The sequence below is a fragment of the Pteronotus mesoamericanus genome, unplaced genomic scaffold (assembly GCF_021234165.1).
Source record: "Pteronotus mesoamericanus isolate MK-2021 breed Mesoamerican mustached bat unplaced genomic scaffold, CSHL_Meso_final contig_56, whole genome shotgun sequence".
Lineage (NCBI taxonomy): Eukaryota > Metazoa > Chordata > Mammalia > Chiroptera > Mormoopidae > Pteronotus > Pteronotus mesoamericanus.
The window spans coordinates 18,672,953-18,685,517 of NW_026555201.1; the positions used below are offsets into that span (position 1 = coordinate 18,672,953).

A 12,565-nucleotide genomic window follows, 5' to 3' on the forward strand; every position below is an offset into this window, starting at 1 on the left:
TCCATTCCTTTAGATTTCTTTCTAACCTTTAGCCTTTCTAGATTTTCTCTTTTAGGTAATGACATTTTGAGTAATGGCATGAATTTTAGGAATATAAAATAGATTTTCTGTTATAATTTAAATATATACAGAGCCTGGCAGTACAATGTTTTGCAAAGTCAATGTTCATTTCTCGAATGTTAATATATTTAATAGTATGGAAAATATTATAGAAACACTTTTCTGAATCAATTTTTCTCACTTAGTTTTTCATCAGAAAAAGAAGAGGAGAGACCTATGGCAAGAAATGTAACCATTTGATGAGCTAGGAATAATAGACACGTGTCCCCTGCCTCAGGGACATCAGAGCCCATTGGAAAATAACAGCAAGCGGAGACGCCAGTGGTGCTAGAGTCACATTAACAGAGGAAATGGGATGCTCTGTGGTACAAAGCAATGGTCCTCACTCTCATGAATAGGGTTAGGGATGGCTTCTGGGAGATGTGAACTGCAACAAGGAACACTTTTGAAGAATTTCAATTGGTGAGAAGCAGTCTAACTAAAAGTTTTAGAGAAGGACCTGCCACAGAACTGAAAATATTAGTTTATAATCGAACTAGGGAACACAAAATACAAAAAAACTCTGAGGGAGGTGTGCTACATTTTATTTAAAGTTTGTGAATTTAATATGCCAGCAGGTAATCTATAAGTAGATAGCCATCAGGAGGAAATTGGGGTCTAGAGTATCGTAAAGAGGCCAGTGTTAAAGATGTAGTGTTAGGAATAATCTGTATGGCAGTCATATTGATACTATTAGAGGACACGGAAGAATACAGAAACAGAGAGCTGAGGCTAAAACCTTGGGGGTTCAAATGCAGATATGATAAAGGAAGAATAATCAGAAAAAGATACTAAAATAAAATACAGAACTACAAAAACCATGAAGCATAAATATTGAAACACAACCAAAGTTTTGAGACAGTGGAGGGGTGCTTAACAATCACATGAATATAGAGAAGTTGCAAATTGTGTTTTAGGTGTTGGGTTTGACAGCCCCGAGGTCCATGATGATTTTAGTAGAATGATTTAATACCTACATTGAAGTAAATGCAAAAAAGTTTACTATGAAACTTTCATAGTAAGAAGGAGAAAGGTCAGTATAGATTTAAAGGGTAGGTAATGTGGAATGAATATTTTGGCTTAGTATGGAGAAAATTGAACTTGTTTCTAAACTGTTAGAGAACAGAAATAGGTAAGGAAAAGAGTAAGGATTCTTTTTTGTGTGTATGTAGTTTATAAAAGGTGTACTTTATTTTTTTTTAACCCTTTTTGTTTTATTTTATTTTTTTTGCTGGTTATTGCATTTTTTCTTCTTTTTTTTAATTTATTTTTTCAAATACATTTGTCTCTGCCTCCCCTCTACCACTTTCCCTTGCCCCTTCCCTCCTTCCCTCCCTCAGCTCTTCCCCTTTGGTTTTGTCCATGAGTCCTTGCTATATGTTCCTTGACTTGCCCCTTCCCTTCCTTTCCCCCGACCCCCTCCCTCCTTCCCTCTTGTCTCTGTTGATTTCTTTTCCTTTCAGTGTTGCTGGTCTTATTTTCCTTGCATCTTTGTATTGTTGCTTAGGTTCCACTTATAGGTGAGATCATATGGTATTTGTCTTTTGCCCGCTGGCTTATTTCGCTTAGCATAAAGCTCTTGAGTTCCATCCATGCTGCCGCGAAGTTTAGTAGTTCTTTTTTTCTTTCTGCTGCATAGTATTCCATTGTGTATATGTACCATAATTTTTTGATCCAGTCATCTACTGATGGTCATTTAGGTTGCTCCCAACACTTGGCTATTGTAAATTGTGCTGCTATGAACATTGGGGTGCATAGGTTCTTTTGTATTGGCGTTTTAACCAAAGTCCATAGTGTAGGAGTCCATTTTGAGTTTCAGGTTATTTTTGATTTCTTAAAAGCATAAACAATATATTTAATATATGTGAATTTTGACTGAGTCATGAGATTCTCATAAGAATTCATACTCTTCACTGAGACCCCCCCAAAAAAGAAAGTTTAGGCTCTCTGAAATATACAAATGGAACATTTTATGAGCAATGACCCAGGAAACAGAATGAAATTAATTTGAGAAGACATATATTTTATACCATTTCATTGAAAAGTTCATCTGTGAATCTTAACGTGTTCCATGTATATTAATAAGCAAGCTGAAAAGAACAACTCATACCATCTCTTAATTTACTCTGAAGAAAAATAGACCTAAAAGGATCTTTACTGCATGCATAATTCAATACACGATTACTGAATGCTTTGACCGGTCTGTGCCTGCATAGTGCAGGGTCCTCAGACAATTAGGCAGGACACCTAATCCAGGCTTTAAAGGAATTATGTCAATATGATTCTAATAATGGAACTTGTTATATACTTAAGTATTTTAGGAAAATTAATCTGATATTAGTGTATAGGATGGATTAGAGGCAGAAGATTTCTCCAGAGATTGTTGCTTTAATTTAGGTATAACGTAATAAAGATCTGAGTCAGTGGTCTTAATGCATTAATGGTGGAAATGGAGAAAAAGAGGCAAGTTCCTCTTAGATACATTAAAAAGAAAGAATTGATAGGATTGTTTCTGATTACACAAAGAGGCAAGGAAGATGACTTCGTATGATGTTCATGACCAACGTAACTATCATTTGTGTTTGTTTTTAGTCCATTGTAAACCTCCAAAAAAACCTAATTAAACGAATAAATAAATGAACACATGACCAAATGAGAAAGAGAGGAAACAATGTGGGGATGGTGGCAGGGGAGCGAGGAGGTAGTTTTAGGTATTTTGAGCTTAAAAAGAAAATGCAAAGATCTTTGCCTAAATTAAAACAAATCATCAGCACACTATGTCTGCATCCTATACTACTGTAGCAGTATTACAAAAGTAAAACAGTTTTGTTAGGTTCACCGGTCTTGTAGCCACCCACTAAGAAATACAACAGAATGTTACCTAAATGAGTGTGAGTGAGCCTGAAAGACTGATAGTTAAGGTTCAAATCTCAGCTTAATTTGCACCACTAGTGGGAACTTGAGATTCCTAATCTGTAAAATGGGGACAATAGTATCATCCTCCTTGTAGGGTAGTCAGGATTTGATAAATTATCTACAAAACACTAACCTTGAAAAATACACTAGAAATATGAGGTTTGCAAATTGAAGACATCAGTAGATAAGTTAATTATCCAACATTCTCTGCCAGGAGATACTGATTGTTTATCTCTTTGTACAAGACAGTTTGTTGAGTACAATGTCTTCAGTCTGAAATAAGTATAATTCTAATATAGTAGGTTTAGAAAAATACATTTTCTTGCCTTGAAGTGCCTAATATTCCAAGAGTTTTCAAAGTAAACGTATTTTAATCATTTATATGTACATATTTTTTAAATGTGAAAATAATTAAAGTGGCTTGATTTTTAAAAGTTTTACAAATTCTAAAATTTCTTCTCTATATCATAAATAAATCAGTCATCAACTGGGCTTTGTTTTAAACTTTATAAAATTTCTAACTTATTTTTTTAGTTCACTATTCTTTTATAAATATAAAATAATCCTAGGGGAAAAAAAATATCCTAGTCTCCCGTTCTCCAGTTAAATTAATGAACTCAAGATGTTAGTGATTCTTCAGTAGTTTTAATCATTGTAAATCATGTGTTTTACATCTGATTTGAGAAACTGGTAAATGTTGAATTGCTCAACTGAGATCGATAGTGTTGTCTTCTACTTATATTTTTATTGTCCAAATAATTCATAGAAGAGATGTCATTTTAAAAAATAGATAATTTATGTAGTTTAAGACAAAAGTTTGTGGTTACTATCACATGAAAAGCTATTTCAATAGAGGATTTCTTTTTATATTGGGTTGTACCTGCTATGTCTGAATTTTCTCATATATGGGTTTTTCTGACATGGGCAGTGTGACATAAAAATGTAGGATATGCTAAATATTTTTTCAAGATAAGCTTATTCCATAAAGTGAAGATTAAAAAGATTTATAATTTACTACATTTATTTGTTTATTGATATATTCTTTTCTCATCAAAATGTATAATCCCTTCCTGTAAAGTATAAGAATTTTTATTGTGCCTTACCTGTAATCTTGTTTATTTGTTATTTACATGAAAAAAGCATGACTTTATTTGTTTGATAATAATACATTGCCGTTCAACCAATGTCAGTACACTCTGACTTTATTATCGTAGTTAGTTTTTCATTATTTTGTTGTCTTTTTATGAGAGTCTTTATCTTTTACAGTTTCTAGCATTTTAAATATATTTTCTGAAATATTTACTATGTATATATTTGTTCGTGTCTTTATTTTTCTATTTGGTACTTCAGCAGTGGTATCAGTATTGAATTTAGCAAATAGAGAGTTTTCACTGAACTTCACAAAAACTTAAGCAACATGACGACAAAGAGTTTGTCTTGTTTGCCCCTCTAACTTCAGACCTACAAAAGTACTTGCCATGTAGTTACTCAATAAAAATATATTGCTATAGAATATATATTCTCTCCTATAGAAGGAGAGAAGAAAGAAGTCAAGAAAAAGTGAAAGACAAATTAGTTTGGAATTTCTGGCTCTCAAGAATCTAGAAGCAAGATAAGGAAATGCAAAATGTGCATGAAAAACTATGAATAACAATTAGTTCAGTGATGTGATGTACACTCCATTATACCATAATTATATCTGCTTTCAGCATCTGAGAATGGGAACCTCTAGGCTATAGTATTTTTTAATTTAAATTGGTGTTAGCTTTATATTAAAAATAATTATATCAATAATAGTAGCACTAACAATAGCCAACACAATTGGGTTATTATGTATTATGTTGTAATTTAATCAATTTATCCAATGTTCATAACAGCACTATTGAAGAATGATTACATTCAGGTTTTGTTTTTTTTTAATTTATTATTTTTATTGGGTTTTTTTTTTTAGATGAGGAGATTGAGGATTCTAGCTAGGAAGTGCTGGAGCCTGGATTTGAATTCAGACTATCTGAAGACAGAACGCACTGACAACGAGAACTTAAGTCTTTGAAAGATCAATTCAATTCTTTACTGTAAATGTCACTCAGCAATATTTTTATACTAGATTCTATTCTGCAGTTAAATAGTAATAGCTACATATAATCATAATATGAACATTATTTCAAACTATTTAAAAGTAAATTTATTAAACACTATAAATATTAATAAATTTGCTTTACTGAAAAATTTATTAAAAGAGTATATTTTGAAACAACTAAAAAAAATAGTGCCATCAAATTACTTACTTTGGCTTTAGTCTCCCCAAATGCAATATATATGCTTATGTGCTTTGCCTAAACCTGTGCTCCCAAGAATTTTCACCTGCACTTCAGATCACAGTTCATGTAAATTCCCACAGTGGTCGCTCTTGCTAGAGCTGCTTTTATCTGTTATCTAGGAATTAATATAGCAATAACAATGGTTAATAGGTAATGTGCACATAATAGATTATGTGCATAGTAATGGTCAAAAAGTTATGTGTATGATAGCTAGTTTTAACAAATCTCTAGACTAGATGTCTTTTCTAACTAAATTTATCTCATAAAGAAGTCTAAGCCTCTTTTGAATAATTTAAAGCTAAACTTGAAAATAAATTTATAAAAGAAAACAGAAATATATTCTTTTGTCCTAACAAAGGAATAGAGAAACTGAAGACAATCAGTTGAACAAAAGCAGACTGTTAAAATTCACAGTGTATTCTACGCTGAGATTTGAGAAATAAAACAAAAGAGATGAAAGTAGATGCTTTGTTTGTGGATTAAATCAGACAAGGGAGTCAAGCTTTTCAAACTCACTTTTTCTGATCACTTCACAAAGAGAAATTATATGAAATTCCTATGGCTTTCATCTCACATTGACTAACTATGGTAAAGGATTTCTCCCTGGCATTTTCTTTTTAAATCCAAACTAATCTTATTCAAATAACAATGGAAAAACTTGATCTTTCTGAGCATTTTATATTTTATTATTGTGTACTTAGAAGTAAAGGGCTATGTTGGTTCGACTTGGACCACGCACTACAGCAAGGAGCTAGGAAGTCTATGATGAAAATGGCACATTTCACTCAGTGGAGTGAGAATCAAGATATGAATGTTGGAACTTGGGCAAGTGAATTATTTTTGAATATTTAATGAAGGAAGGAATTATTGGTTCCTTTTGAGAATCTGGTGAAGATGCGTAAGTACAATTCCAGATAACATTGTAGACTTCTTGGAGCTACAGTTTCCACCAATAGGTAATGAAACCAAAAACTAGATAATTCCTAAAGGACTTCTGCATTCATTGCTTCTAATACCATTTGGAAGCATTTTGTCCTAAATTATTCTTTTAATTGTGAAAACAATCACAATTGCTTACAACATTAAAACAATGTTGTAAGTAAAAGCCTAGTCCTACTACTTGCTCCCCCACTTTTTGCCTTTGCCCCTTGCAAGCAAGATTCTTCTTATGCAGACATCCTTCAGGGCTTCTTGGCACAAGGACTGTTCTAATGTAATTACTCTTTAAATATTCATGTCCTGGTTAATTTGCTGTTATATCATCTGATATGCTTATACATAAGGTCAAAAACCTGAGGTAATTCATCATAAACTAATCATTTACATTTTCTTTATGAAGGTTCACTGAATCTTTTAACCTACATTGATTACTATGAAGTTAGTTTTCCATATTTGAGCAATACTCAAATGAGCCTCTTAAAAATCACACAAAAAATGAAGATATATAAGAAAAAATGCATAAAGCATTGTAAGTAAATAACCCTTGGGAGTTTTTTCTTGGAAAACTGCATCTTAAGCACATTCTTCTAGATTACTTAAGCTGTTTGATATATTAAAACAATTTATATGTAACCCAATAAAATTTATAATACATATGTTCAATGGAAGAAAAAAATGATGAATTAGAAACATCTCACTCTGAGGAGACAGTACAATAAAGATTCTTACACATTTTTTTTTGGCTATAAGCTTTTATGAATTTAAATATGTGCCATAAAATATCATCATTTAATATTACAATATTTGAAATACATACATTTGGTTTTGATATATTCCTTTAAGTTCCCTGTCAAAGGGTTCCGAGAGTCCTGTGCCTGTATCCAACTCTATATTGATAATAACAAAAGGATCAAGAATTTATGAAAACCATCAAGAATATTTGCTGAAAAATGATTGAATCTTATTCTATAATGATTGAGCCCAAATTCTGAAAGAACTATGTTAGTTAGGACAAAATGTATTTTGCTTTCCTCTTTTGTTTATTGTACATTTGCTTTGCCCAAATTGGTTTAGGTATGCCTTCTCCATAAGCTGCAATTCTAACTACTGTTTTTCATGACAAATCAGCAGGAACACATTTTATTAGTCTAGTTTGCTATATTTTACCATGCAAAGTTGACCTCTCATGAAAGTAACTGGGGGAAGCAGAATAACATGAAGTGATTGCTAGCATTCAGGAGACCATATTTTAAATTATCCATTTACTTATACTTTAAAGATGTATTTGTTGTGCTACTACTATTCTGTGCCAAATAATGTTCTAGGCCCTACTTATGCATCACTGAATCAAATTTAAAAACCTTAGCTTTTAGAGGTCTTTGAAGAGATGGTGCTAGAGAGAAGAGGAAACAAACAAACATAAATGTAGCACAATGAAAAGTACTATGAAGAAAAGTTCAACGTATTTATAAGTTAAATCAACTGACTAAACATCAGGTGCCACAAAATTGATTTATAAATCAATATGATAATTTTTACTCCCCAGAAATAAGTAAAAGATTTTTTTTTTGAATCATGGTAAATGTCCCCACCCACCTCCAAACCCAATCCATCATTCCAAAAGTACCTGAAGGGACTAGATCCTTCAGTGTCTTCCCATGGTTCTCTCGCCTAGAGCCCTCAGCAGAGGCCAGCGCTGCGTCCACCCTTGACATGCGACTTGTTTCTCCATATTCACTGTATTACAACCACAGTGACCATTTCTGTTGTTGTCTCTCATACACACAAACCTTCTTTCTGCCTCATGACTTCACACACATATTGTTCCATATTGAATCTATCCCTTTACCCACCCCCAGCACCCAATACACCCTCAAACCCAACTAATTTGTAAATGCGATTTCTACATGGAAGCCAATTCTGGATGAGGGTCCTGCTCTTGCTTTCCTAGTGTCTTTACCTGTCTTTTTTGGAACTTAGTACAATTTAAATTATACAATCACATATGCTCTTTGTGTGTGTATTTATTACCTATCTCTATCTGTCATTAGCCTGCAGGCTCCTTGGGGTAAAAGGAGGGGGTGCTGAGGTAGCTGTTGCTTTCCTTTGCAAATGAACTTTCAGTGGCTTGCACCCTGCCTGACACAAAATAAGCATTTAGAAAATTGTTTCTGAGAGAAAGAATGAATTTGCGTCAAAAAAAAGTCTTCAGTTTACAACACGTGCTTTTATGTAACTCATGGCAAAGTGGGTTCTGGTGGGAGCTGGTAATAGCCTTTAAACCATGTGACTAAGCAAATGAGTCTAGTTGAAGCTTGTGTTTTTAAATCTGTGTTACACACTGTTCCTGCCCCAGACTCTGCTGGAAGTCTGCTGCTTGCTTGTGGGCTCATAGTCCCAATGACAGATGGTTTTTAATCTTCGCTATTTGGCTTCCAGAATGGGAGTATATTTCTCACTCATGTATTCTTTCCAAATGTAGAAAATGACTCTGGTTGGCTGTGCTTCCTCAGTAATCAAATACTTTTTGGGACCTGTAGCCATGGGAAAAGGTTTTAAATGTTTTCTGGCGGGAAAAGCCACTTTATACTTGGAATTGTTGAAAAAAATCCGATTGTGAAAAGCCACAACTGTGTAAACCATTAAATAATTTCAGGGCTTTATTTAATCACATCATGCCCAATACTCTGAAGGACATACATACACATATGCACATAGGCACATAGTGTCAATGATGTTTTCTACTTTCAAAATGAGAAATCACAATTCTTCTTGAGAAGAGGAAGAATCCTTCTTCAATGCCTAGCATATCCTAAATCTCCTCTATGGTACTTACCAATTTGTAGTAATATTCTATTTTTATTTCTATATCTCTCTCCCCAATTCATATTTTCGGAAGCAAGATATTATCTTTCTCTTTTTTACCCCCAAGCACTAGCCAAAAAGAAAAGGAAAGGAAAGAAAAACGTCCATAGACATTCAATATTCATTCACTGGATCACAGATAATAAATAAGTACTCATAATGGCAACAGGCTGAGTGGAAGTCAGCCATTCCTTGCCTATATCAGCCAGGCAAAGTGGCGCTCAGAAGCCACTTTGGGAACAATGCTCTCTTATGCTGCACCTATTTCTTTAAACCAACAAGTAAGGATTTTTTTGAAAACTAGTAAACCCTCAGATTTTCCTATGTGGATTTATGCCATAATGATTCTGGTCCATTAGTTGGCAAATAGGACTCCTTAATAACGGCAGAAAAACTATAAAATTCTACTCAAAATATAATGAAAGCTGCAGCGGATTGTGTGTGCATTTATCTTATAGCAGGAACACTTGAATCCTCAGATAGGGTGTTGCTATGTCAGCTCCCTCTGGAGATTTGAAACCGAAACTGTAAAAGGGCAGAATGGTCTGATTAGTGTAAGAGCCACTGGAAGATGCAGAGCCTCCATTCTTAATTGGGGCTAAAAGATTCAGCTGTTAACATAAATCTCCCTGCCTATGTGTCTACATTGGTAAAGGAATCATGCCACACTGTACTTAGAGTTTTGGGAATATATGTTCTAAAATCATTATTCAGAACTGCAAATCTGAGAAAGTAGTTTGCTCTATATCAAAAAGTAGGTAAATGGAATAAGGACTGCATTAAAGAAAATGGAATGAAAGGAAGAAGGAAAGAAAAAAATGGAAAAAAGAGGAAAGAGGGACAAAGGGAGAAAGGACAGAAGAAGCAAGCAAGGAAGGAAGCTATTAAAATATTCGATAGAGCTCCTCCACCCCTCCGGTGCTTTTGTGTGTGCCATATTTCCATGTCCTTCTCAGGTAAATATTTAGCAATACCTTTCCTTTAATTGGCACTACGGTACCTGCCGTTGCTTACAAAGAGACTCACAAGTCAAAGTACACTCAGTCAGCTTTTCAATAACTAAAAGGTGGGAGAATATTGCCAGAGAAGGATAGCATTTCAGTATCCTAACAAGGAGTCTTGTTAGCAAAACAAAGTGTGAATTGCTTAGAGATAATTCCCTACGGTGGGTAATTCCACCGGGTACCTTCTGTGGCAGCACATGCTATTTCTTCTTTGTAGCCCAATGCCATTGAGCAGGATATGTCAGAAGAAATGTAAAAAACTCGCTTTTTGGAAATGTTTTTTCTTCTAGGTTTTTCTTTAAGTCAGCATGATTGCACATATTGATTATTAGCCTGGAGCACCTAGCACACCAGGAATTAAGGAGGCTAGAGCAGAATCTGCATAATGAATGAGCTGCATAAGCAGAACTCTTTATGCCCAGTTAGTAGTAAAGGAAAGTGCAGACAGTAGCAGACCAGCGTTGTGATGGCTTATTTTGTTTTTATTCTCTCTCAGGGGAAAACAGGAAAACAAGAACTAACAAGATCTTGAGTGACAAAAGCCTGGATTCAGATCAGAAGACTGTTCATTTGCCTATCACTTCATTTCTGGAAATTGTACTGCGACTCTTTGATTAAGGTATTTGGAAAAAAACAGAAACTTTGATAGGTTTTCTTGATGATCATCCCCCCCCATCCATATACATATTTTGTGATATGTGAAGTGGGGGAAGCATTTGTACAGAAGATTAGAGGTTTGTATCTCTTACTTTAAAAGTGGTTTTATGATATTAAATATCTTTTGTAATTATTACTAGTATTAATGCCCTTGAAGTGTTAGTTTAGGTGAGGGGCACTGGGCATTTATATAACATTTTTGCTTTCTCCTACTTTCATTTTATACTTCATCACATCCAAAGTTGTCATGGTTCATTATCTGTAGATGACCTTGAGCAGCCTTGCATTCTAAAAGAATATGCCATGACATCTGCCTCTGTGCTTTTGTGCCCTGTTGTACAGAGGATATTTGGGTAAGGGGGTGGGAGAGCAGGCAGAATTTGTCTCAGGCTGATGTTTCTTTGCACCATATTATGTCTTATTCTCGTATATGCCTAATTCAACAATGAAGTACATGTATCACATTGTGACGATTACATGTTAGAGTCCATAATTGGGGTTGTAAAGTATCTGCTTCAATGTCTTAACTAATGAATTTCATCAAATTCGGTTATCATTTTTAGACTCTTCATTAACCAATCAAATTGCTTCTTTGGTCTAAGTCGTTTCTAACATACTTTCACTAGACATAAACACTATTCTGTCAAGTAAATTGGAGGTTATTAAATTATCTCACTGATCATTATTTGAAGTCAAGTGGTATTGAGATTTTGGATTTCTAAAGAATTGCCTTTCACATTATGCTCATTGTACACAAGAGAAACAACATTACAGTAGGAGACTATGTCTCAAAGACTTTATTTCATTATTTGAATCTTAGGCCTTTTACTTTTTCCTGAGGAAGTCAGCTACAATTGGTCTCTAATACTAAAATCATTTAGAACAAAACCAACTATACACCTGTAAATTCACCAACTTATTAAATAAATCTGTCCAGTAGGCCTGTGTTATATTACAAGCTCTTCACCCTTTGGGAGTAGGCTCTAGAACCAGCATTTTAAAATGCATATCAGGTAATTCCAATGTACTTCAAGTTTAAGAACCACTACACTGTGAGAGCAAGGAAACAGCTAAGAGGAGAACATTGTAAAATTATAGACACATAACTGATATTAAACATAAAAATATTGAAATTAAATTTGGATTTGGATTTTTTCCTATATATTTCTCAGAACTGTACAAACAATTTAAGATCATTTATTTTATTTCTTCTTTCACGTTAAATATTTTGAAATTAAAAATTCAATATAAGGATACCAAGGATATGAATGTCTATTAAATTGTTTCCCAGAGTTACCAAATAATATAAATGATCTCTAGCATAGTAGAAGGTATTAAATTCATAGTTTGTATAATTATTATTTTCACATTTGAATCTTTAGTTTTACAAAGTTTTCTAAGTAATAAGCCACTCTTTCCACATTAGATATATCTAAAAAGCACCACTTCTTTAAGAATTCCAAGCTGTATTTTGGTTATGGTTTTCACTGAGACAACTCCAATGGGTATTGAGTTTTTAAAAGATATTTTCTTGATACAAATAAGTTAACTCTTTGGGGCTTATGGTTTTCCATTATTCATAAATGAATAATTCCATGCTGTCTAATTTAATAAAATATTTTCTCATAGCTTTATTTTTAGTGCAAACAAGTTATACATCATTTGCTAACTTTATTATGGCACATTCTAAACTAAGTATACATTTAAACGAGAGTTAGGGAACAAAGAACTGCCTTCTGAACTTTGAAAAGACAGTGTTGTGAT

General features: G+C 33.6%; 1 protein-coding gene across 2 annotated transcripts in view; it reads left to right on the forward strand.

The window, feature by feature from the left end:
- SYT1 (synaptotagmin 1) overlaps positions 1 to 12,565 on the forward strand; it is a 529,223-nt gene that overhangs the window by 97,086 nt on the left and 419,572 nt on the right. For both annotated transcript variants that reach the window (XM_054580146.1, XM_054580147.1), the window contains exon 2: positions 10,641 to 10,763. The gene's annotated coding sequence lies outside the window, so the exon portion shown is untranslated. The remainder of the gene's footprint in view (positions 1 to 10,640; positions 10,764 to 12,565) is intronic.